This window comes from Tasmannia lanceolata, unplaced genomic scaffold (genome assembly GCF_043159265.1).
Source record: "Tasmannia lanceolata isolate RefF3 unplaced genomic scaffold, GAP_Taslan_0.1 ptg000003l, whole genome shotgun sequence".
In the NCBI taxonomy this organism is placed as follows: Eukaryota; Viridiplantae; Streptophyta; class Magnoliopsida; order Canellales; family Winteraceae; genus Tasmannia; species Tasmannia lanceolata.
In genome coordinates, this window is record NW_027518680.1 from 32,449,810 (window position 1) to 32,469,044 (window position 19,235).

The following is a 19,235-nucleotide window of genomic DNA, read 5'->3' on the forward strand; positions in this document are numbered from 1 at the left end:
TAATCTTGCAGGATTTTTTCGCACTTTCATTTAAACGGACTCCGTACGAAAATTCGAAAGGAAACTCTTTATTATATTGAGAAAAATGAGAGGCATGCTGTGTGCGATCATACCAGCACAAATGCACTGGATCCCATCAGAACTCCGAAGTTAACCGTGCTTGGGCGAGAGTAGTACTAGAATGGGTGACCTCCTGGGAAGTCTTCGTCTTGCACCCTTATCACTTTTTTCGGTTATCTACCACTTTTTTCGAATAATCTTTTGGTTCTGGAACGTCGATGAGGATTGAAACGCACGTTTAGTGCGACGCCTCCTAGGTTTCGGTTCGGATGTATATATTTTCTTCCGGATGGTGAATTCAAATACGTCCGGTCTTTATTATGGCGGGGTGATAGTGTCGTTTGATTCGATAAACGGAATTCCTTTTGACATTTCATTTGCGGTCAAAATATAGCGGGGGTTTCTTTAGATTCAGTGACGTACCGGCTACAGCGGATGAGTGTACTAGTGGATGCGAGTCAGGAATCCGGTCGGAAAGTATTTACTGGCCGTGAGCTACCCTTGGGTGCATAAATATCGTTCCGACGATAACTTTTGATCCGCCTGTCAGATCGTGGCGATTCTTATATTGATTCGGGGGTACTCGAGAAGATTCATTGCGCGATGACAGCCTTGGCGGTTATCCGGCTTATGCTCGGATTGTCCATCCGATGTCATCTAGCAGGATTTTTTCGTACTTTCATTTAAATGGACTTCGAACGACAATGCGAATGGAAGCTCTTTATTACTTTGAGAATGGAGAGGCATGCTGGGTGCGATCATACCAGCACAAATGCACTGGATCCCATCAGAACTCCGAAGTTAAGCGTGCTTGGGCGAGAGTAGTACTAGGATGGGTGACCTCCTGGGAAGTCTTCGTGTTGCGCCCCTGTCCCTTTTTTCGGCTATCTACTACTTTTTTCGAACAATCTTTCAGTTCTGGAACGTCGATGAGCATTGAAACGCACGTTTGGTGCGGCTCCTCATAGGTTTCAGTTCGGACGTATTTATTTTCTTCCGGATGGTGAATTCAAATACGTACGGTCTTTATTATGGCGGTGTTATAGTGTCGTTTGATTCGATAAACGGAATTCGTTCTGACATTTCATTTGCGGTAAAAATATAGCGAGAGTTTGGTTAGATTCAGTGACGTACCGGCTACAGCGGATGAGTGTACTAATGGATACGAGTCAGGAATCCGGTCGGAAGGTGTTTACTGGCGGTGAGCTAGCCTTGGGTGGAGAAATATCGTTCAGACGATCACTTTTGATCTGCCCGTCAGATCGTGACGATTCTTATAACGATTCGGGGGTACTCGAGAAAATTCATCGCGCGATGACAGCCCTGGCGGTCATCCGGATTATGCTCGGATCGTCCTTCCGATGTCATCTAGCCGGATTTTTTCGCACTTTCATTGAAATGGACTTCGTACGACTATGCGAATGTAAACTCTTTATTACTTTGAGAATGGAGAGGCATCTTGGGAGCGATCAAACCAACATAAATGTACTGGATCCCATCAGAACTCTGAAGTTAAGCGTGCTTTGGCGAGAGTAGTACTAGGATGGGTGACCTCCTGGGAAGTCTTCGTCTTGCACCCCTGTCACTTTTTTCGGTTATCTATCACTTTTTTCGAACAATCTTTCGGTTCTAGAACGTCGATGAGGATTGAAACGCACGTTTAGTACGACGCCTCCTAGGTTTCGGTTCGGATGTATTTATTTTCTTCCGGATGGTGAATTCAAATATGTCCAGTCTTTATTATGGCGGGGTGATAGTGTCGTTTGATTCGATAAACGTAATTCGTTCTGACATTACATTTGCGGTCAAAATATAGCAGGGGTTTGTTTAGATTCAGTGACGTACCGGCTGTAGCGGATGAGTGTAGTAGTGGATACGAGTCAGGAATCCGGTCGGAAGGGGTTTACTGGCCGTGAGCTACCCTTGGGTGCACAAATATCGTTCCGACGATAACTTTTGATCCGCCCGTCAGATCGTGGCGATTCTTATATTCATTCGGGGGTACTCGAGAAGATTCATTTCACGATGACAGCCTTGGCGGTTATCCGGCTTATTCTAGAATCGTCCATACGATGTCATCTAGCAGGATTTTTTCGTACTTTCATTTAAACGGACTTCGAACGACAATGCGAATGGAAACTCTTTATTACTTTGAGAATGGAGAGGCATGCTGGGTGCGATCATACCAGAACAAATGCACTGGATCCCATCAGAACTCCGAAGTTAAGCGTGCTTGGGCGAGAGTAGTACTAGGATGGGTGACCTCCTGGGAAGTCCTCGTGTTGTACCCCTGCCACTTTTTTCGGCTATCTACTACTTTTTTCGAACAATCTTTCAGTTCTGGAACGTCGAAGAGGATTGAAACGCACCTTTGGTGCGGCGCCTCATAGGTTTCGGTTCGGATGTATTTATTTTCTTCCAGATGGTTAATTCAAATACGTCCGGTCTTTATTATGGCGGTGTGATAGTGTCGTTTTATTCGATAAACAGAATTCGTTCTGACATTTCATTTGCTGTCAAAATATAGCGGGGGTTTGTTTAGGTTCAGTGACGTACCGGCTATAGCGGATGAGTCTACTAGTGGATGCGAGTCAGGAATCCGGTAGGAAGGTGTTTACTGGCCGTGAGCTACCCTTGGGTGCACAAGTATCGTTCCGACGATAACTTTTGATCCGCCCGTCAGATCGTGGCGATTCTTATATTGATTCGGGGGTACTCGGGAAGATTCATCGCGCGATGACAGCCCTGGCGGTCATCCGGCTTATGCTCGGATCTTCCATCCGATGTCATCTAGTAGGATTTTTTTGCACTTTCATTTAAACGGATTTCGTACGACAATGCGAACGGAAACTCTTTATTACTTTAAGAATGGAGAGGCATGCTAAGTGCGATCAAACCAGCTCATATGCACTGGAACCCATCAGAACTCCGAAGTTAAGCGTGCTTGGGCGAGAGTAGTACTAGGATGGGTGACCTCCTGGGAAGTCCTCGTGTTGCACGCCTGTCAGTTTTTTCGGCTATCTACCACTTTTTCGAACAATCTTTCGGTTCTGGAACGTCGATGAGGATTGAAATGCATGTTTAATGCGACGCCTCCTAGGTTTCGGTTCGGATGTATTTATTTTCTTCCGGATGGTGAATTCAAATACATCCGGTCTGTATTATGGCGGGGTGATAGTCTCGTTTGATTCGATAAACGGAATTCGTTCTGACATTTCATTTGCGGTCAAAATATAGCGGGGGTTTGTTTAGATTCAGTGATGTACCGGCTATAGCGGATGAGTGTAGTAGTGGATGCGAGTCAGGAATCCGTTCAGAAGGTGTTTACTGGCCGTGAGCTACCCTTGGGTGCACAAATATCGTTCCGACGATAACTTTAGATCCGCCCGTCAGATCGTGGCTATTCTTATACTGATTCGGGGGTAATCGAGAAGATTCATCGCGCGATGACAGCCTTGGCAGTCATCCGGCTTATGCTCGGATGGTCCATCCGATGTCATCTAGCAGGATTTTTTCGCACTTTCATTTAAACGGACTTCGTACGACAATGCGAATGGAAACTCCTTATTACTTTGAGAATGGAGAGGCATGCTGGGTGCGATCATCCCAGCACAAATGCACTGGATCCCATCAGAACTCCGAAGTTAAGCGTGCTTGGGCGAGAGTAGTACTAGGATGGGTGACCTCTTGGGAAGTCCTCGTGTTGCACCCCTGTCACTTTTTTCGGCTGTCTACTACTTTTTTCGAACAATCTTTCAGTTCTGAAACGTCGATGAGGATTGAAACGCACGTTTAGTGCGGTGCCTCCTAGGTTTCGGTTCGGATGTATTCATTTTCTTCCGGACGGTGAATTCAAATACGTCTGGTCTGTATTATGGCGGTGTGATAGTGTCGCTTTATTCGATAAACGGAATTCGTTCTGACATTTCATTTGCTCTCAAATATAGGGGGGTTTGTTTAGATTCAGTGACGTACCGGCTATAGCGGACGAGTTTACTAGTGGATGTGAGTCAGGAATCCGGTCGGAAGGTGTTTACTGGCCGTGAGCTACCCTTGGGTGCACAAATATCGTTCCGACGATAACTTTTGATCCGCCCATCAGATCGTGGCGATTCTTATATTGATTCGGGGGAACTCGAGAAGATTCATTGTTCGATGACAGCCCTGGCACTCATCTGGCTTATGCTCGGATCGTCCATCCGATGTCATCAACCAGGATTTTTTCGCACTTTCATTTAAACGGACTTCGTACGACAATGCGAATTGAAACTCTTTCTTACTTTGAAAATGGAGAGGAATGCTGGGTGCGATCAAACCAGCACAAATGCACTAAGTTAAGCGTGCTTTGGCGAGAGTAGTACTAGGATGGGTGACCTCCTTGGAAGTCCTCGTGTAGCACCCCTGTCACTTTTTTCGGCTATCTACCACTTTTTTCGAACAATCTTTCGGTTCTGGAACGTCGATGAGGATTGAAACGCACGTTTAGTGCGACGCATGCAAGGTTTCGGTTCGGATGTATTTATTTTCTTCCGGATGGTGAATTCAAATACATCCGGTCTTTATTATGGCGGGGTGATAGTCTCGTTTGATTCGATAAACGGAATTCGTTCTGACATTTCATTTGCGGTCCTAATATAGCGGGGGTTTGTTTAGATTCACTGACGTACCGGCTATAGTGGATGAGTGTAGTAGAGTCGCCAAACTGTGGGATCCGATCCCGCGAGAGGGGTGGGGCGCGAGCCGCCACGCTTTCTCTTGGTCTCTCGTACCCACGCGATTGGCGTGTGCATTTTAATTATTGATTTTAATTCATCTTTTATGTGAACTTGGGATCACTAAGGAAATCCGAATTCCACACAAAAGAGACTGACAGAGTCGCCACCTAGATGTGGGATCTAGGACCCATAATTAACCAGAAATCTAGACTCGCTACCTAGTTACGAGAATGGAAGGTATGGGGAGTTATCCACCACATGCACCATTCCTGCCCGATAATCGGTCTTCGATTCCAAAAGCTAACTCTTTTAAATTTATTTTAAATGGCTCATTCAACTCTCTGTTAATGTGCGAACTACGGGACATGCATCCTATGATCTAATTTCAATGTGAATCATAAATGTGTATCTTGATTTCTTAATTTGTCGGGATTCAATCTAAGTGCAAGTTCTCCTAAGATTCTAATTTCATGGGGAATCCTAAGTGATTTAATTAAGAATTTACAAGAAAATTGATATACAAAACACCACAATTTGTTGTAGTGCCGACTCGCGGTTGGTATGCCATCAGACATCCAAGCTACCTACATACTCAAGCCTCACTGGGATCAGAGTCGACGTAGTTCGGTGCACCTAAGCTAAGCTACTTATGCCTAACTCAACTAAGACACCGATCTAGACTGATTTGACTGTTTCAACAGTTTTAAGAGGAGTTATTTAATTAAAGTTGAGGATTTTATTATCCTAGGATTTCATCTAAGATTCTATATGATTCTTATCTAAATGCAAGTTGTTCCTTAGACTAATGCAGGTTAACCTACATCCTAGTTTACTAGGCTTGTCCTGGGGAAAGAGTGGGTGACTAGTGTAACTAGACCTAGGGCACGGTTGCTATCTATAGCAAACGTACGTGATGAGGCTGGACTCCTAACTCTAGGACTCCCTAAAACCTAAGACTCCCTAAAACCGAGGACACGACTTGACACCAGTGTTCCTAAATTGGGCTTTAATGGTTCTTACGACGGAAACCGTGATCCAACGGTTCCGAAAGACACAAGACAAATCGATTTAAATTCTCGAGGTTAATGAATTTCAAATTTCAAGGATTTTCAGTTTCTGGACATTCAAGGATTACCAATGGTTCTAGGGTTCACCAATTTCGGCCTAGAAAAGCATCCAAGGAAGGGAATCGTGCGCTCTTTCCTTGCGCAATTCAATACTTAGGTTATAACATCTTATTGCCTGGCATATCTCAGGATTTCTGTGGACAGTAACCTCGGAGCCAACAACATGCTATAGCTTAAATATTCAAATTGTCAAAGATCGAGTGCAATTGGGATACGATTATGGATGCACTAGCCATTTCTCCAGGGAAATCTAAGGATCCTAAAATTTCTATTTCAATGAATTGAGGAGTAGACATGTGACAGAATTTTGAGGTTCTTTTAGAAGCTTTAAATTGATTTTTAATTAATTTCGAATTTTCAATAGAATTTATCAATTTTAATCATATGAGTGATTTTACAAGTGAAATTGTTGCAAACGAACTCAAAATGAGTTGAAACTTCTACAGCAGCAAGATATGATGAGATGTAGCTTACTGAATGAATTTTGCAGATTTTTACATTAAGTTCATATTTAATTTTGATATAACAACAATAAGACCAGATTGCAAGAATAACACATAAACTACTAGAAATAGAAATCTAAATTCAATGAAATTTCTACAGTAGTAAGATATAAGTAAAAATAGAATTCTGGGAGATTGTCATGAATTTTGGAAACTATTTACTATCAGTTTTGGATTTTTAATTTTTCAGACCAGATTATAAATTAACACTACATCTTATATGAAACAAGATCTAAATCACTTGAAACTTTTACAGAAACTAGAAATATGGAATATAAGACTACTGTAAAATTTTTGAGAATTGTATCTGTGATCTGATGTCTGTAAAAATTCTCTCAAGATCTGATAATTTTCAAAGAAAGCATAAAATAATATACCAAACCAAATCCAAAAATTCTCAAAAATTCATGGTAGAATGTATCAGAATTATGTTAGTTTTCCACGAAATATGATTAATTTTGGAATTCGTCTAGTATATATCTTATTTTTCTTCGTCGAAAAGATATTTTTGAAGAGTTTTCTATTTTTAAAACACGATTTTCGAGAAAATTACGACTCCGGAAAATGTCCTTTAATCTTGTTCTGGTATGATGAACACAAGAAAAATTTTAAATTCCAAAAAATATATCATCCTGAGATGGCTATTTTCTCGAATTTCGTAATTACTCAGCCATTATTTTAAATAAAATACCACTCTTCACTCAAATTCTAAAAAACCGTTGATCCAATGTCCGATCCGATCCGGTAGTTATTTTACTCCATTTTAGTAGAACATTGTATCAAATTTCGAGACGAAACGGAATTGAAACACTCATGCAGATCATGATTTTAAGCATGCACATTTAATATTGAATTAAAATCATTTAAATGCTTAAAAATCATGCAAAAATCTAAAAAATATCAAATAATTTCGGAAAAATTCGAGAATAGTGTACCTACCTCTGATGGAGATCCCCGCTGAATCCGAGAGCTGCAGAGTCCGAAAAATCCCGCCGACGTGCGATCTGCTCCGTTCCCTTTCTCTTTTTCTTTCTTTTGAAAAAAAAAAAAAAAAAACCAAACACTACTGTGAAGAGGGAGATAGGGAGATAGGGAGAGCGATAGTACGAGAGAAATAGAGATTAAGAGATAGAGAGAGGGAGAGAGAGAAGTCGAGGGAGAGAGACCGAGAGAGTGAGGCCAAGAGAGAGTGAGGGAGAAGTCGAGGGAGAGAGGCCGAGAGAGTGAGGCCGAAAGAGAGCGAGAAGTATATATAGAAAGAGGAGTATATATAGAGAGGGTGATTGACAGAGGGTGGGGAGAGAGAGAAAAAAGAAGAGAAAAACAGAGTATTGAATACTCTGTTTTTCACGTTTTTTTTTAAAAAAAAAAAACAAAAACCGAGAAGGCAAAGTGAGAGGGAGCTTGAGGAGATAGAGAGGGATTGGGATTAGGATTGAGAGAGAGAATGAGAGTGAGGGGGACTGAGGGTGAGGGAGTTAGAGAGTGAGAGAGTTTGAGACGGAGAGGGAGTTAGAGAGTGAGAAAATAAGAGTGAGAAAATGAGAGTGAGAGAATGGAGTGGGATGTCTGTGCTCTGTTCTTGAGTGTGGGAGAATGAAAGAGACAGAGAGATTGCGGGATAACCCGAGAGATGTAGGTTGAGAGAGAAGAACAGAGAGTGGAGAGATCGAGAGAGGGAGTGAGATGGAAGAACAGATACGGCACTCTGTTTGTTTAGCTTTTCTTTGTTTTTTTTTTTTGTAACAGAGCCTCCCCGAGCGAGAGAGCTAGGCCCAAAAAAAATTAAAAAAAATCCTCTCATCCGTCACCCCACCATCCTCCTCGTATCCATCTCCAACAAACTCTATATCTCCCCTCCCTATTCTCCATGGCTGTCTAAGATGAAAACGGATGTTGATATCCCAGAAGGCATCATGCCATTTTTGACCAACCTTCTGCATACAATTCCATTCCATTCGGCATGTTGGATATAGCAAGTTTCCAAAGAGACCAAAATATCATTCCTCTTGCTTTTTATTGTTGGATACCAACGATCAATTGCTATTTAAATATATATATGAATGGTGGCTGTTGTCCTCTACTTGGGGAAAATAATGATCTACTAATTTTAGTAACCTCTATCTTTGGTAAGGACACTCCCCTTTTTCCTTAAAAGATAAGACATGCCTTAAACAACAAAACCCCATTTAACACATTCGAATTCTCATCCCCCCCTGATATATTCTTTCACTCACAACTCTTAATATTCTCTTGACATTTTTAGATAAGTCTTATTTTCAATTGGCAACGCCCCCTTAAATCATTTCTCTAGAACAATCCACGCCGTTCAATTCGTGGGCCTCAATTTGTAAATCAGACATGCCCCCTTAAATGCCCTCCATTGGATGATCTAAACCGCTCCCTTGATGGGCCCTTTTATGCATTGGATCGAAGTAGGCTCAACACTCATTTTTCATTAAAACAAAATGCGGGCCCCCTGTTGATCCAAATAAAAACAAATGCTCAATGCGGGCCCACCGAATGGGTCCAAATTCTCCCCTGGCTTGGATTCTTCTGAATAACCTTTCTCAATACTTAGCGAAAAGAAAAATGCAGAACATTGCGGAAATGATCGGAAAGATTGAGAAAACATAAGAGGCGGACACGGGAATGGGAAACACTGAAAACAGATAGCAAAACACTAACTTCTTTGCTGATTAAAGCGGAGCAAAATGGGGGTGTCTACAGGTCTTTATTATGGCGGTGTGATAGTGTCGCTTTATTCGATGAACGGAATTCGTTCTGACATTTCATTTGCTCTCAAAATATAGGGAGGGTTTGTTTAGATTCAGTGACGTACCGGCTATAGCGGACGAGTTTACTAGTGGATGCGAGTCAGGAATCCGGTCGGAAGGTGTTTACTGGCCGTGAGCTACCCTTGGGTGCACAAATATCGTTCCGACGATAACTTTTGATCCGCCCATCAGATCGTGGCGATTCTTATATTGATTCGGGGGAACTTGAGAAGTTTCATTTTTCGATGACAGCCCTGGCAGTCATCTGGCTTATGCTCGGATCGTCCATCCGATGTCATCAACCAGGATTTTTTCGCACTTTCATTTAAACGGACTTCGTACGACAATACGAATGGAAACTCTTTATTACTTTGAAAATGGAGAGGCATGCTGGGTGCGATCATACCAGCAGAAATGCACTGTATCCCATCAGAACTCCGAAGTTAAACGTGCTTGGGCGAGAGTAGTACTAGGATGGGTGACCTCCTGGGAAGTCCTCGTGTTGCACCTCTTTCACTTTTTTCGGCTCTCTACCACTTTTTTCGAACAATCTTTCGGTTCTGGAATGTCGATGAGGATTGAAATGCACGTTTAGTGCGACGCCTCCTAGGTTTCGGTTCGGATGTATTTTTTTTCTTCCGGAAGGTGAATTCAAATACATCATGTCTTTATTATGGCGGGGTGATAGTCTCGTTTGATTCGATAAACGGAATTCGTTCTGACATTTCATTTGCGGTCAACATAAAATGGGGGTTTGTTTAGATTCAGTGACGTACCGGTTATAGCGGATGAGTGTAGTAGTGGATGCGAGCCAGGAATCCGGTCGGAAGGTGTTTACTAGCCGTGAGCTATCCTTGGGTGCACAAATATCGTTCCGACGATAACTTTTGATCCGCCCGTCAGATCGTGGCGATTCTTATACTGATTCGGGGGAACTTGAGAAGTTTCATTGTTCGATGACAGCCCTGGCAGTCATCTGGCTTATGCTCGGATCGTCCATCCGATGTCATCAACCAGGATTTTTTCGCACTTTCATTTAAACGGACTTCGTATGACAATGCGAATGGAAACTCTTTCTTACTTTGAAAATGGAGAGGAATGCTGGGTGCGATCAAACCAGCACAAATGCACTAAGTTAAGCGTGCTTTGGCGAGAGTAGTACTAGGATGGGTGACCTCCTTGGAAGTCCTCGTGTAGCACCTCTGTCACTTTTTTCGCCTATCTACCACTTTTTTCGAACAATCTTTCGGTTCTGGAACGTCGCTGAGGATTGAAACGCACGTTTAGTGCGACGCCTGCAAGGTTTCGGTTCGGATGTATTTATTTTCTTCCGGATGGTGAATTCAAATACATCCGGTCTTTATTATGGCGGGGTGATAGTCTCGTTTGATTCGATAAACGGAATTCGTTCTGACATTTCATTTGCGGTCCTAATATAGCGGGGGTTTGTTTAGATTCACTGACATACCGGCTATAGTGGATGAGTGTAGTAGTGGATGCGAGTCAGGAATCCGGTCGGAAGGTGTTTATTGGCCGTTAGCTACCCTTCGGTGCACAAATATTGTTCCGACGTTAACTTTTGATCCGCCCGTCAGATTGTGGCGATTCTTATATTGATTCGGGGGTACTTGAGAAGATTCATCGCGCGATGACCGCCTTGGCAGTCATCCGGCTTCCCGACATGCTCGGATCGTCCATCCGATTTCATCTAGCAGGATTTTTTCACAATTTTATTTAAACAGACTTTGTACGCAACACGAATGGAAACTCTTTATTACTTTGAGAATGGAGAGGCCTGTTGGGTGCGATCATACCAGCACAAATGCACTAGATCCCATCAGAACTCCGAAGTTAAGCGTGCTTGGGCGAGAGTAGTACTAGGATGGGTGACCTCCTGAGAAGTCCTCGTGTTGCACCCCAGTCACTTTTTTCGGCTATCTACCACTTTTTTCGAACAATCTTTCGGTTCTGGAACGTCGATGAGGATTGAAACGCACGTTTAGTGCGACGCCTCCTAGGTTTCGGTTTGGATGTATTTATTTTCTTCCGGATGGTGAATTCAAATACGTCCGGTCTTTATTATGGCGGGGTGATAGTGTCGTTTGATTCGATAAACGGAATTCGTTCTGACATTACATTTGCGGTAGAAATATAGCAGGGGTTTGTTTAGATTCAGTGACGTACCGCCTATAACGGATGAGTGTAGTAGTGGATGAGAGTCAGGAATCCGGTCGGAAGGTGTTTATTGGCCGTGAGCTACCCTTGGGTGCACAAATATGATTCAGACGATAACTTTTGATCCGCCCGTCAGATCGTGGCAATTCTTATATTGATTCGGGGGTACTCAAGAGGATTCATCGCGCAATGACAGCCCTGGCGGTCATCCGACTTATGCTCGGATCGTCCATCCGATGTCATCTAGCAGGATTTTTTTGCACTTTCATTTAAACGGACTTCGTACGACAATGCGAATGAAGACGAATGCTGGGTGCGATCAAACCAGCACAAATGCACTGGATCCCATCAGAACTTCGAACTTAAGTGTGCTTGGGCGAGAGTAGTACTAGGATGGGTGACCTCCTTGGAAGTCCTCGTGTAGCACCCCTGTCACTTTTTTGAGCTATCTACCACTTTTTTCGAACAATCTTTCGGTTCTGGAACATCGATGCGAACTGAAACGCACGTTTAGTGCGACGCCTCCTAGGTTTTGGTTCGGATGTATTTATTTTCTTCCGGATGGTGAATTCAAATACGCCCGGTCTTTATTATGGCGGGGTGATAGTGTCGTTTGATTCGATAAACGGAATTCGTTCTGACATTTCATTTGTGGTCAAAATATAGCGGGGGTTTGTTTACATTCAGTGACGTACCGGCTATAGCGGATGAATGTACTAGTGGATCCGAGTCAGGAATCCCGTCGGAAGGTGTTTATTGGCCGTGGGCTACCCTTGGTGCACAAATATTGTTCCGACGATAACTTTTGATCCGCCCGTCAGATCGTGGCGATTCTTATATTGATTCGGGGGTACTCGGGAAGATTCATCGCGCGACGAAAGCCCTGGTGGTCATCCGGCTTCCCGACATGCTCGGATCGTCCATCCGTTGTCATCTAGCAGGATTTTGTCGCAGTTTCATTTAAACGGACTTCGTACGACAATGCGAATGGAAACTCTTTATTACTTTGAGAAATGGAGACGAATGCTGGGTGCGATCAAACCAGCACAAATGCACTGGATCCCATCAGAACTTCGAAGTTAAGCGTGCTTGGGCGAGAGTAGTACTAGGATGGGTGACCTCCTTGGAAGTCCTCGTGTAGCACCCCTGTCACTTTTTTCGGCTATCTACCACTTTTTTCGAACAATCTTTCGGTTCTGGAACATCGATGCGAACTGAAACGCACGTTTAGTGCGACGCCTCCTAGGTTTCGATTTGGATGTATTTATTTTCTTCCGGATGGTGAATTCAAATACGCCCGGTCTTTATTATGGCGGGGTGATAGTGTCGTTTGATTCGATAAACGGAATTCGTTCTGACATTTCATTTGTGGTCAAAATATAGCGGGGGTTGGTTTAGATTCAGTGACGTACCGGCTATAGCGGATGAGTGTACTAGTGGATACGAGTCAGGAATCCGGTCGGAAGGTGTTTACTGGCCGTGACCTACCCTTGGTGCACAAATATTGTTCCGACGATAACTTTTGATCCGCCCGTCAGAACGTGGTGATTCTTATATTGATTCGGAGGTACTCGGGAAGATTCTTCGTGCGATGAAAGCCCAGGTGGTCATTCGGCTTCCCGACATGCTCGGATCGTCCATCCGATGTCATCTAGCAGGATTTTTTCGCACTTTCATTTAAACAGACTTCGTACGACAATGTGAATGGAAACTCTTTATTACTTTGAAAATGGAGAGGCATGCTGGGTGCGATCATACCAGCAGAAATGCACTGTATCCCATCAGAACTCCGAAGTTAAACGTGCTTGGGCGAGAGTAGTACTAGGATGGGTGACCTCCTGGGAAGTCCTCGTGTTGCACCTCTTTCACTTTTTTCGGCTCTCTACCACTTTTTTCGAACAATCTTTCGGTTCTGGAATGTCGATGAGGATTGAAATGCACGTTTAGTGCGACGCCTCCTAGGTTTCGGTTCGGATGTATTTTTTTTCTTCCGGAAGGTGAATTCAAATACATCATGTCTTTATTATGGCGGGGTGATAGTCTCGTTTGATTCGATAAACGGAATTCGTTCTGACATTTCATTTGCGGTCAAAATAAAATGGGGGTTTGTTTAGATTCAGTGACGTACCGGTTATAGCGGATGAGTGTAGTAGTGGATGCGAGTCAGGAATCCGGTCGGAAGGTGTTTACTAGCCGTGAGCTATCCTTGGGTGCACAAATATCGTTCCGACGATAACTTTTGATCCGCCCGTCAGATCGTGGCGATTCTTATACTGATTCGGGGGAACTTGAGAAGTTTCATTGTTCGATGACAGCCCTGGCAGTCATCTGGCTTATGCTCGGATCGTCCATCCGATGTCATCAACCAGGATTTTTTCGCACTTTCATTTAAACGGACTTCGTACGACAATGCGAATGGAAACTCTTTCTTACTTTGAAAATGGAGAGGAATGCTGGGTGCGATCAAACCAGCACAAATGCACTAAGTTAAGCGTGCTTTGGCGAGAGTAGTACTAGGATGGGTGACCTCCTTGGAAGTCCTCGTGTAGCACCTCTGTCACTTTTTTCGCCTATCTACCACTTTTTTCGAACAATCTTTCGGTTCTGGAACGTCGCTGAGGATTGAAACGCACGTTTAGTGCGACGCCTGCAAGGTTTCGGTTCGGATGTATTTATTTTCTTCCGGATGGTGAATTCAAATACATCCGGTCTTTATTATGGCGGGGTGATAGTCTCGTTTGATTCGATAAACGGAATTCGTTCTGACATTTCATTTGCGGTCCTAATATAGCGGGGGTTTGTTTAGATTCACTGACATACCGGCTATAGTGGATGAGTGTAGTAGTGGATGCGAGTCAGGAATCCGGTCGGAAGGTGTTTATTGGCCGTTAGCTACCCTTCGGTGCACAAATATTGTTCCGACGTTAACTTTTGATCCGCCCGTCAGATCGTGGCGATTCTTATACTGATTCGGGGGTACTCGAGAAGATTCATCGCGCGATGAGAGCCTTGGCGGTCATTCGGCTTACGCTCGGATCGTCCATCCGATGTCATCTAGCAGGATTTTTTCGCACTTTCATTTAAATGGACTTCGTACGACAATGCGAATTGAAACTCTTTATTACTTTGAGAATGGAGAGGCATGCTGGGTGCGATCATACCAGCACAAATGCACTGGATCCCATCAGAACTCCGAAGTTAAGCGTGCTTGGGCGAGAGTAGTACTAGGATGGGTGACCTCCTGGGAAGTCCTCGTGTTGCACCCCTGTCACTTTTTTCGGCTATCTACTACGTTTTTCGAACAATCTTTCAATTCTGAAACGTTGATGAGGATTGAAACGCACGTTTAGTGCGGCGCCTCCTAGGTTTCGGTTCGGACGTATTTATTTTCTTCCGGACGGTGAATTCAAATACGTCTGGTCTATATTTTGGCGGTGTGATAGTGTCGTTTTATTCGATAAACAGAATTCGTTTTGACATTTCATTTGCTGTCAAAATATAGCGGGGGTTTGTTTAGATTCAGTGAAGTACCAGCTATAGCGGATGAGTGTACTAGTGGATGCGAGTCAGGAATCCGGTCGGAAGGTGTTTACTGGCCGTGAGCTACCCTTGGGTGCACAAATATCGTTCCGATGATAACTTTTGATCCGCCCGTCAGATCGTGGCGATTCTTATACTGATTCGGGGGTACTCGAGAAGAGTCATCGCGCGATGACAGCCTTCGCGGTCATTCGGCTTATGCTCCGATCGTCCATCCGATGTCATCTAGCAGGATTTTTTCGCACTTTCATTTAAACGGACTTCGTACGACAATGCGAATGGAAACTCTTTATTACTTTGAGAATGGAGGGTAATGCTGGGTACGATCAACCAACACAAATGCACTGTATCCCATCAGAACTTCGAAGTTAAGCGTGCTTGGGCGAGAGTAGTACTAGGATGGGTGACCTCCTGGGAAGTCCTCGTGTTGCACCCCTGTCACTTTTTTCGGCTATCTACTACTTTTTTCGAACAATCTTTCAATTCTGAAACGTCGATGAGGATTGAAACGCACGTTTAGTGCGGCGCCTCCTAGGTTTCGGTTCGGACGTATTTATTTTCTTCCGGACGGTGAATTCAAATACGTCTGGTCTATATTATGGCGGTGTGATAATGTCGTTTTATTCGATAAACAGAATTCGTTCTGACATTTCATTTGCTGTCAAAATATAGCGGGGGTTTGTTTAGATTCAGTGAAGTACCAGCTATAGCGGATGTGTGTACTAGTGGATGCGAGTCAGGAATCCGGTCGGAAGGTGTTTACTGGCCGTGAGCTACCCTTGGGTGCACAAATATCGTTCCGATGATAACTTTTGATCCGCCCGTCAGATCGTGGCGATTCTTATACTGATTCGGGGGTACTCGAGAAGAGTCATCGCGCGATGACAGCCTTCGCGGTCATTCGGCTTATGCTCCGATCGTCCATCCGATGTCATCTAGCAGGATTTTTTCGCACTTTCATTTAAACGGACTTCGTACGACAATGCGAATGGAAACTCTTTATTACTTTGAGAATGGAGGGTAATGCTGGGTACGATCAACCAGCACAAATGCACTGTATCCCATCAGAACTCCGAAGTTAAGCGTGCTTGGGCGGGAGTAGTACTAGGATGGGTGACCTCCTGGGAAGTCCTCGTGTTGCACCCCTGTCACTTTTTTCGGCTATCTACTACTTTTTTCGAACAATCTTTCAATTCTGAAACGTCGATGAGGATTGAAACGCACGTTTAGTGCGGCGCCTCCTAGGTTTCGGTTCGGACGTATTTATTTTCTTCCGGACGGTGAATTCAAATACGTCTGGTCTATATTATGGCGGTGTGATAGTGTCGTTTTATTCGATAAACAGAATTCGTTCTGACATTTCATTTGCTGTCAAAATATAGCGGGGGTTTGTTTAGATTCAGTGAAGTACCAGCTATAGCGGATGAGTGTACTAGTGGATGCGAGTCAGGAATCCGGTCGGAAGGTGTTTACTGGCCGTGAGCTACCCTTGGGTGCACAAATATCGTTCCGATGATAACTTTTGATCCGCCCGTCAGATCGTGGCGATTCTTATACTGATTCGGGGGTACTCGAGAAGAGTCATCGCGCGATGACAGCCTTCGCGGTCATTCGGCTTATGCTCCGATCGTCCATCCGATGTCATCTAGCAGGATTTTTTCGCACTTTCATTTAAACGGACTTCGTACGACAATGCGAATGGAAACTCTTTATTACTTTGAGAATGGAGGGTAATGCTGGGTACGATCAACCAGCACAAATGCACTGTATCCCATCAGAACTCCGAAGTTAAGCGTGCTTGGGCGAGAGTAGTACTAGGATGTAGGATGGGTGACCTCCTGGGAAGTCCTCGTGTTGCACCCCTGTCACTTTTTTCGGCTATCTACTACTTTTTTCGAACAATCTTTCAATTCTGAAACGTCGATGAGGATTGAAACGCACGTTTAGTGCGGCGCCTCCTAGGTTTCGGTTCGGACGTATTTATTTTCTTCCGGACGGTGAATTCAAATACGTCTGGTCTATATTATGGCGGTGTGATAGTGTCGTTTTATTCGATAAACAGAATTCGTTCTGACATTTCATTTGCTGTCAAAATATAGCGGGGGTTTGTTTAGATTCAGTGAAGTACCAGCTATAGCGGATGAGTGTACTAGTGGATGCGAGTCAGGAATCCGGTCGGAAGGTGTTTACTGGCCGTGAGCTACCCTTGGGTGCACAAATATCGTTCCGATGATAACTTTTGATCCGCCCGTCAGATCGTGGCGATTCTTATACTGATTCGGGGGTACTCGAGAAGAGTCATCGCGCGATGACAGCCTTCGCGGTCATTCGGCTTATGCTCCGATCGTCCATCCGATGTCATCTAGCAGGATTTTTTCGCACTTTCATTTAAACGGACTTCGTACGACAATGCGAATGGAAACTCTTTATTACTTTGAGAATGGAGGGTAATGCTGGGTACGATCAACCAGCACAAATGCACTGTATCCCGTCAGAACTCCGAAGTTAAGCGTGCTTGGGCGAGAGTAGTACTAGGATGGGTGACCTCCTGGGAAGTCCTCGTGTTGCACCTCTTTGACTTTTTTCGGCTCTCTACCACTTCTTTCGAACAATCTTTCGGTTCTGAAAAGTCGATGAGGATTGAAATGCACGTTTAGTGCGACGCCTCCTAGGTTTCGATTCGGATGTATTTTTTTTCTTCCGGATGGTGAATTCAAATACATCATGTCTTTATTATGGCGGGGTGATAGTCTCGTTTGATTCGATAAACGGAATTCGTTCTGACATTTCATTTGCGGTCAAAATAAAATGGGGGTTTGTTTAGATTCAGTGACGTACCGGCTATAGCGGATGAGTGTAGTAGTGGATGCGAGTCAGGAATCCGGTCGGAAGGTGTTTACTGGCCGTGAGCTACCCTTGGGTGCACAAATATCGTTCCGACGATAACTTTTGATCCGCCCGTCAGATCGTGGCGATTCTTATATTGATTCGGGGGTACTCGAGACGATTCATCGCGCGATGACAGCCCTGGCAGTCATCTGGCTTTTGCTCGGATCGTGGCGATTCTTATACTGATTCGGGGGTACTCGAGAAGAGTCATCGCGCGATGACAGCCTTCGCGGTCATTCGGCTTATGCTCCGATCGTCCATCCGATGTCATCTAGCAGGATTTTTTCGCACTTTCATTTAAACGGACTTCGTACGACAATGCGAATGGAAACTCTTTATTACTTTGAGAATGAAGGGTAATGCTGGGTACGATCAACCAGCACAAATGCACTGTATCCCAGAACTCCGAAGTTAATCGTGCTTGGGCGAGAGTAGTACTAGGATGGGTGACCTCCTGGGAAGTCCTTGTGTTGCACCCCTGTCACTTTTTTCGGCTATCTACTACTTTTTTCGAACAATCTTTCAATTCTGAAACGTCGATGAGGATTGAAACGCACGTTTAGTGCGGCGCCTCCTAGGTTTCGGTTCGGACGTATTTATTTTCTTCCGGACGGTGAATTCAAATACGTCTGGTCTATATTATGGCGGTGTGATAGTGTCGTTTTATTCGATAAACAGAATTCGTTCTGACATTTCATTTGCTGTCAAAATATAGCGGGGGTTTGTTTAGATTCAGTGAAGTACCAGCTATAGCGGATGAGTGTACTAGTGGATGCGAGTCAGGAATCCGGTCGGAAGGTGTTTACTGGTCGTGAGCTACCCTTGGGTGCACAAATATCGTTCCGATGATAACTTTTGATCCGCCCGTCAGATCGTGGCGATTCTTATACTGATTCGGGGGTACTCGAGAAGAGTCATCGCGCGATGACAGCCTTCGCGGTCATTCGGCTTATGCTCCGATTGTCCATCCGATGTCATCTAGCAGGATTTTTTCGCACTTTCATTTAAACGGACTTCGTACGACAATGCGAATGGAAACTCTTTATTACTTTGAGAATGGAGGGTAATGCTGGGTACGATCAACCAGCACAAATGCACTGTATCCCATCAGAACTCCGAAGTTAAGCGTGCTTGGGCGAGAGTAGTACTAGGATGGGTGACCTCCTGGGAAGTCCTCGTGTTGCACCCCTGTCACTTTTTTCGGCTATCTACTACTTTTTTCGAACAATCTTTCAATTCTGAAACGTCGATGAGGATTGAAACGCACGTTTAGTGCGGCGCCTCCTAGGTTTCGGTTCGGACGTATTTATTTTCTTCCGGACGGTGAATTCAAATACGTCTGGTCTATATTATGGCGGTGTGATAGTGTCGTTTTATTCGATAAACAGAATTTGTTCTGACATTTCATTTGCTGTCAAAATATAGCGGGGGTTTGTTTAGATTCAGTGA

The 19,235-nt window shown here is 44.1% G+C and overlaps 15 non-coding genes and 6 pseudogenes across 15 annotated transcripts; all 21 read left to right on the forward strand.

The window, feature by feature from the left end:
• Window positions 1-99: 99 nt before the first annotated feature.
• LOC143875104 (5S ribosomal RNA) lies at window positions 100-218 on the forward strand. The gene has a single exon (XR_013249766.1). It is a non-coding gene; the product is annotated as a 5S ribosomal RNA (ribosomal RNA).
• Window positions 219-810: 592 nt separating this feature from the next.
• Window positions 811-929, forward strand: LOC143874017 (5S ribosomal RNA). Its single transcript, XR_013248707.1, has one exon. It is a non-coding gene; the product is annotated as a 5S ribosomal RNA (ribosomal RNA).
• Window positions 930-1,521: 592 nt separating this feature from the next.
• Window positions 1,522-1,640, forward strand: LOC143870087 (5S ribosomal RNA; annotated as a pseudogene).
• A 592-nt stretch (window positions 1,641-2,232) lies between these two features.
• Window positions 2,233-2,351, forward strand: LOC143874565 (5S ribosomal RNA). The gene has a single exon (XR_013249241.1). It is a non-coding gene; the product is annotated as a 5S ribosomal RNA (ribosomal RNA).
• A 592-nt stretch (window positions 2,352-2,943) lies between these two features.
• Window positions 2,944-3,062, forward strand: LOC143875158 (5S ribosomal RNA). The gene has a single exon (XR_013249818.1). It is a non-coding gene; the product is annotated as a 5S ribosomal RNA (ribosomal RNA).
• A 591-nt stretch (window positions 3,063-3,653) lies between these two features.
• Window positions 3,654-3,772, forward strand: LOC143873841 (5S ribosomal RNA). Its single transcript, XR_013248538.1, has one exon. It is a non-coding gene; the product is annotated as a 5S ribosomal RNA (ribosomal RNA).
• A 590-nt stretch (window positions 3,773-4,362) lies between these two features.
• LOC143870132 (5S ribosomal RNA) lies at window positions 4,363-4,462 on the forward strand (annotated as a pseudogene).
• A 5,112-nt stretch (window positions 4,463-9,574) lies between these two features.
• On the forward strand, window positions 9,575-9,693 carry LOC143875149 (5S ribosomal RNA). Its single transcript, XR_013249809.1, has one exon. It is a non-coding gene; the product is annotated as a 5S ribosomal RNA (ribosomal RNA).
• Window positions 9,694-10,285: 592 nt separating this feature from the next.
• LOC143870136 (5S ribosomal RNA) lies at window positions 10,286-10,385 on the forward strand (annotated as a pseudogene).
• Window positions 10,386-10,982: 597 nt separating this feature from the next.
• On the forward strand, window positions 10,983-11,101 carry LOC143873756 (5S ribosomal RNA). Its single transcript, XR_013248456.1, has one exon. It is a non-coding gene; the product is annotated as a 5S ribosomal RNA (ribosomal RNA).
• Window positions 11,102-11,668: 567 nt separating this feature from the next.
• On the forward strand, window positions 11,669-11,787 carry LOC143875185 (5S ribosomal RNA). The gene has a single exon (XR_013249843.1). It is a non-coding gene; the product is annotated as a 5S ribosomal RNA (ribosomal RNA).
• A 598-nt stretch (window positions 11,788-12,385) lies between these two features.
• On the forward strand, window positions 12,386-12,504 carry LOC143875068 (5S ribosomal RNA). Its single transcript, XR_013249732.1, has one exon. It is a non-coding gene; the product is annotated as a 5S ribosomal RNA (ribosomal RNA).
• Window positions 12,505-13,101: 597 nt separating this feature from the next.
• Window positions 13,102-13,220, forward strand: LOC143875150 (5S ribosomal RNA). The gene has a single exon (XR_013249810.1). It is a non-coding gene; the product is annotated as a 5S ribosomal RNA (ribosomal RNA).
• Window positions 13,221-13,812: 592 nt separating this feature from the next.
• Window positions 13,813-13,912, forward strand: LOC143870137 (5S ribosomal RNA; annotated as a pseudogene).
• Window positions 13,913-14,504: 592 nt separating this feature from the next.
• Window positions 14,505-14,623, forward strand: LOC143872873 (5S ribosomal RNA). Its single transcript, XR_013247601.1, has one exon. It is a non-coding gene; the product is annotated as a 5S ribosomal RNA (ribosomal RNA).
• A 592-nt stretch (window positions 14,624-15,215) lies between these two features.
• LOC143875374 (5S ribosomal RNA) lies at window positions 15,216-15,333 on the forward strand. Its single transcript, XR_013250024.1, has one exon. It is a non-coding gene; the product is annotated as a 5S ribosomal RNA (ribosomal RNA).
• A 592-nt stretch (window positions 15,334-15,925) lies between these two features.
• On the forward strand, window positions 15,926-16,043 carry LOC143875285 (5S ribosomal RNA). The gene has a single exon (XR_013249941.1). It is a non-coding gene; the product is annotated as a 5S ribosomal RNA (ribosomal RNA).
• Window positions 16,044-16,635: 592 nt separating this feature from the next.
• On the forward strand, window positions 16,636-16,760 carry LOC143870112 (5S ribosomal RNA; annotated as a pseudogene).
• Window positions 16,761-17,352: 592 nt separating this feature from the next.
• LOC143875364 (5S ribosomal RNA) lies at window positions 17,353-17,470 on the forward strand. Its single transcript, XR_013250015.1, has one exon. It is a non-coding gene; the product is annotated as a 5S ribosomal RNA (ribosomal RNA).
• A 680-nt stretch (window positions 17,471-18,150) lies between these two features.
• LOC143870121 (5S ribosomal RNA) lies at window positions 18,151-18,265 on the forward strand (annotated as a pseudogene).
• A 592-nt stretch (window positions 18,266-18,857) lies between these two features.
• Window positions 18,858-18,975, forward strand: LOC143875277 (5S ribosomal RNA). Its single transcript, XR_013249934.1, has one exon. It is a non-coding gene; the product is annotated as a 5S ribosomal RNA (ribosomal RNA).
• The last annotated feature ends 260 nt before the right edge of the window (window positions 18,976-19,235 follow it).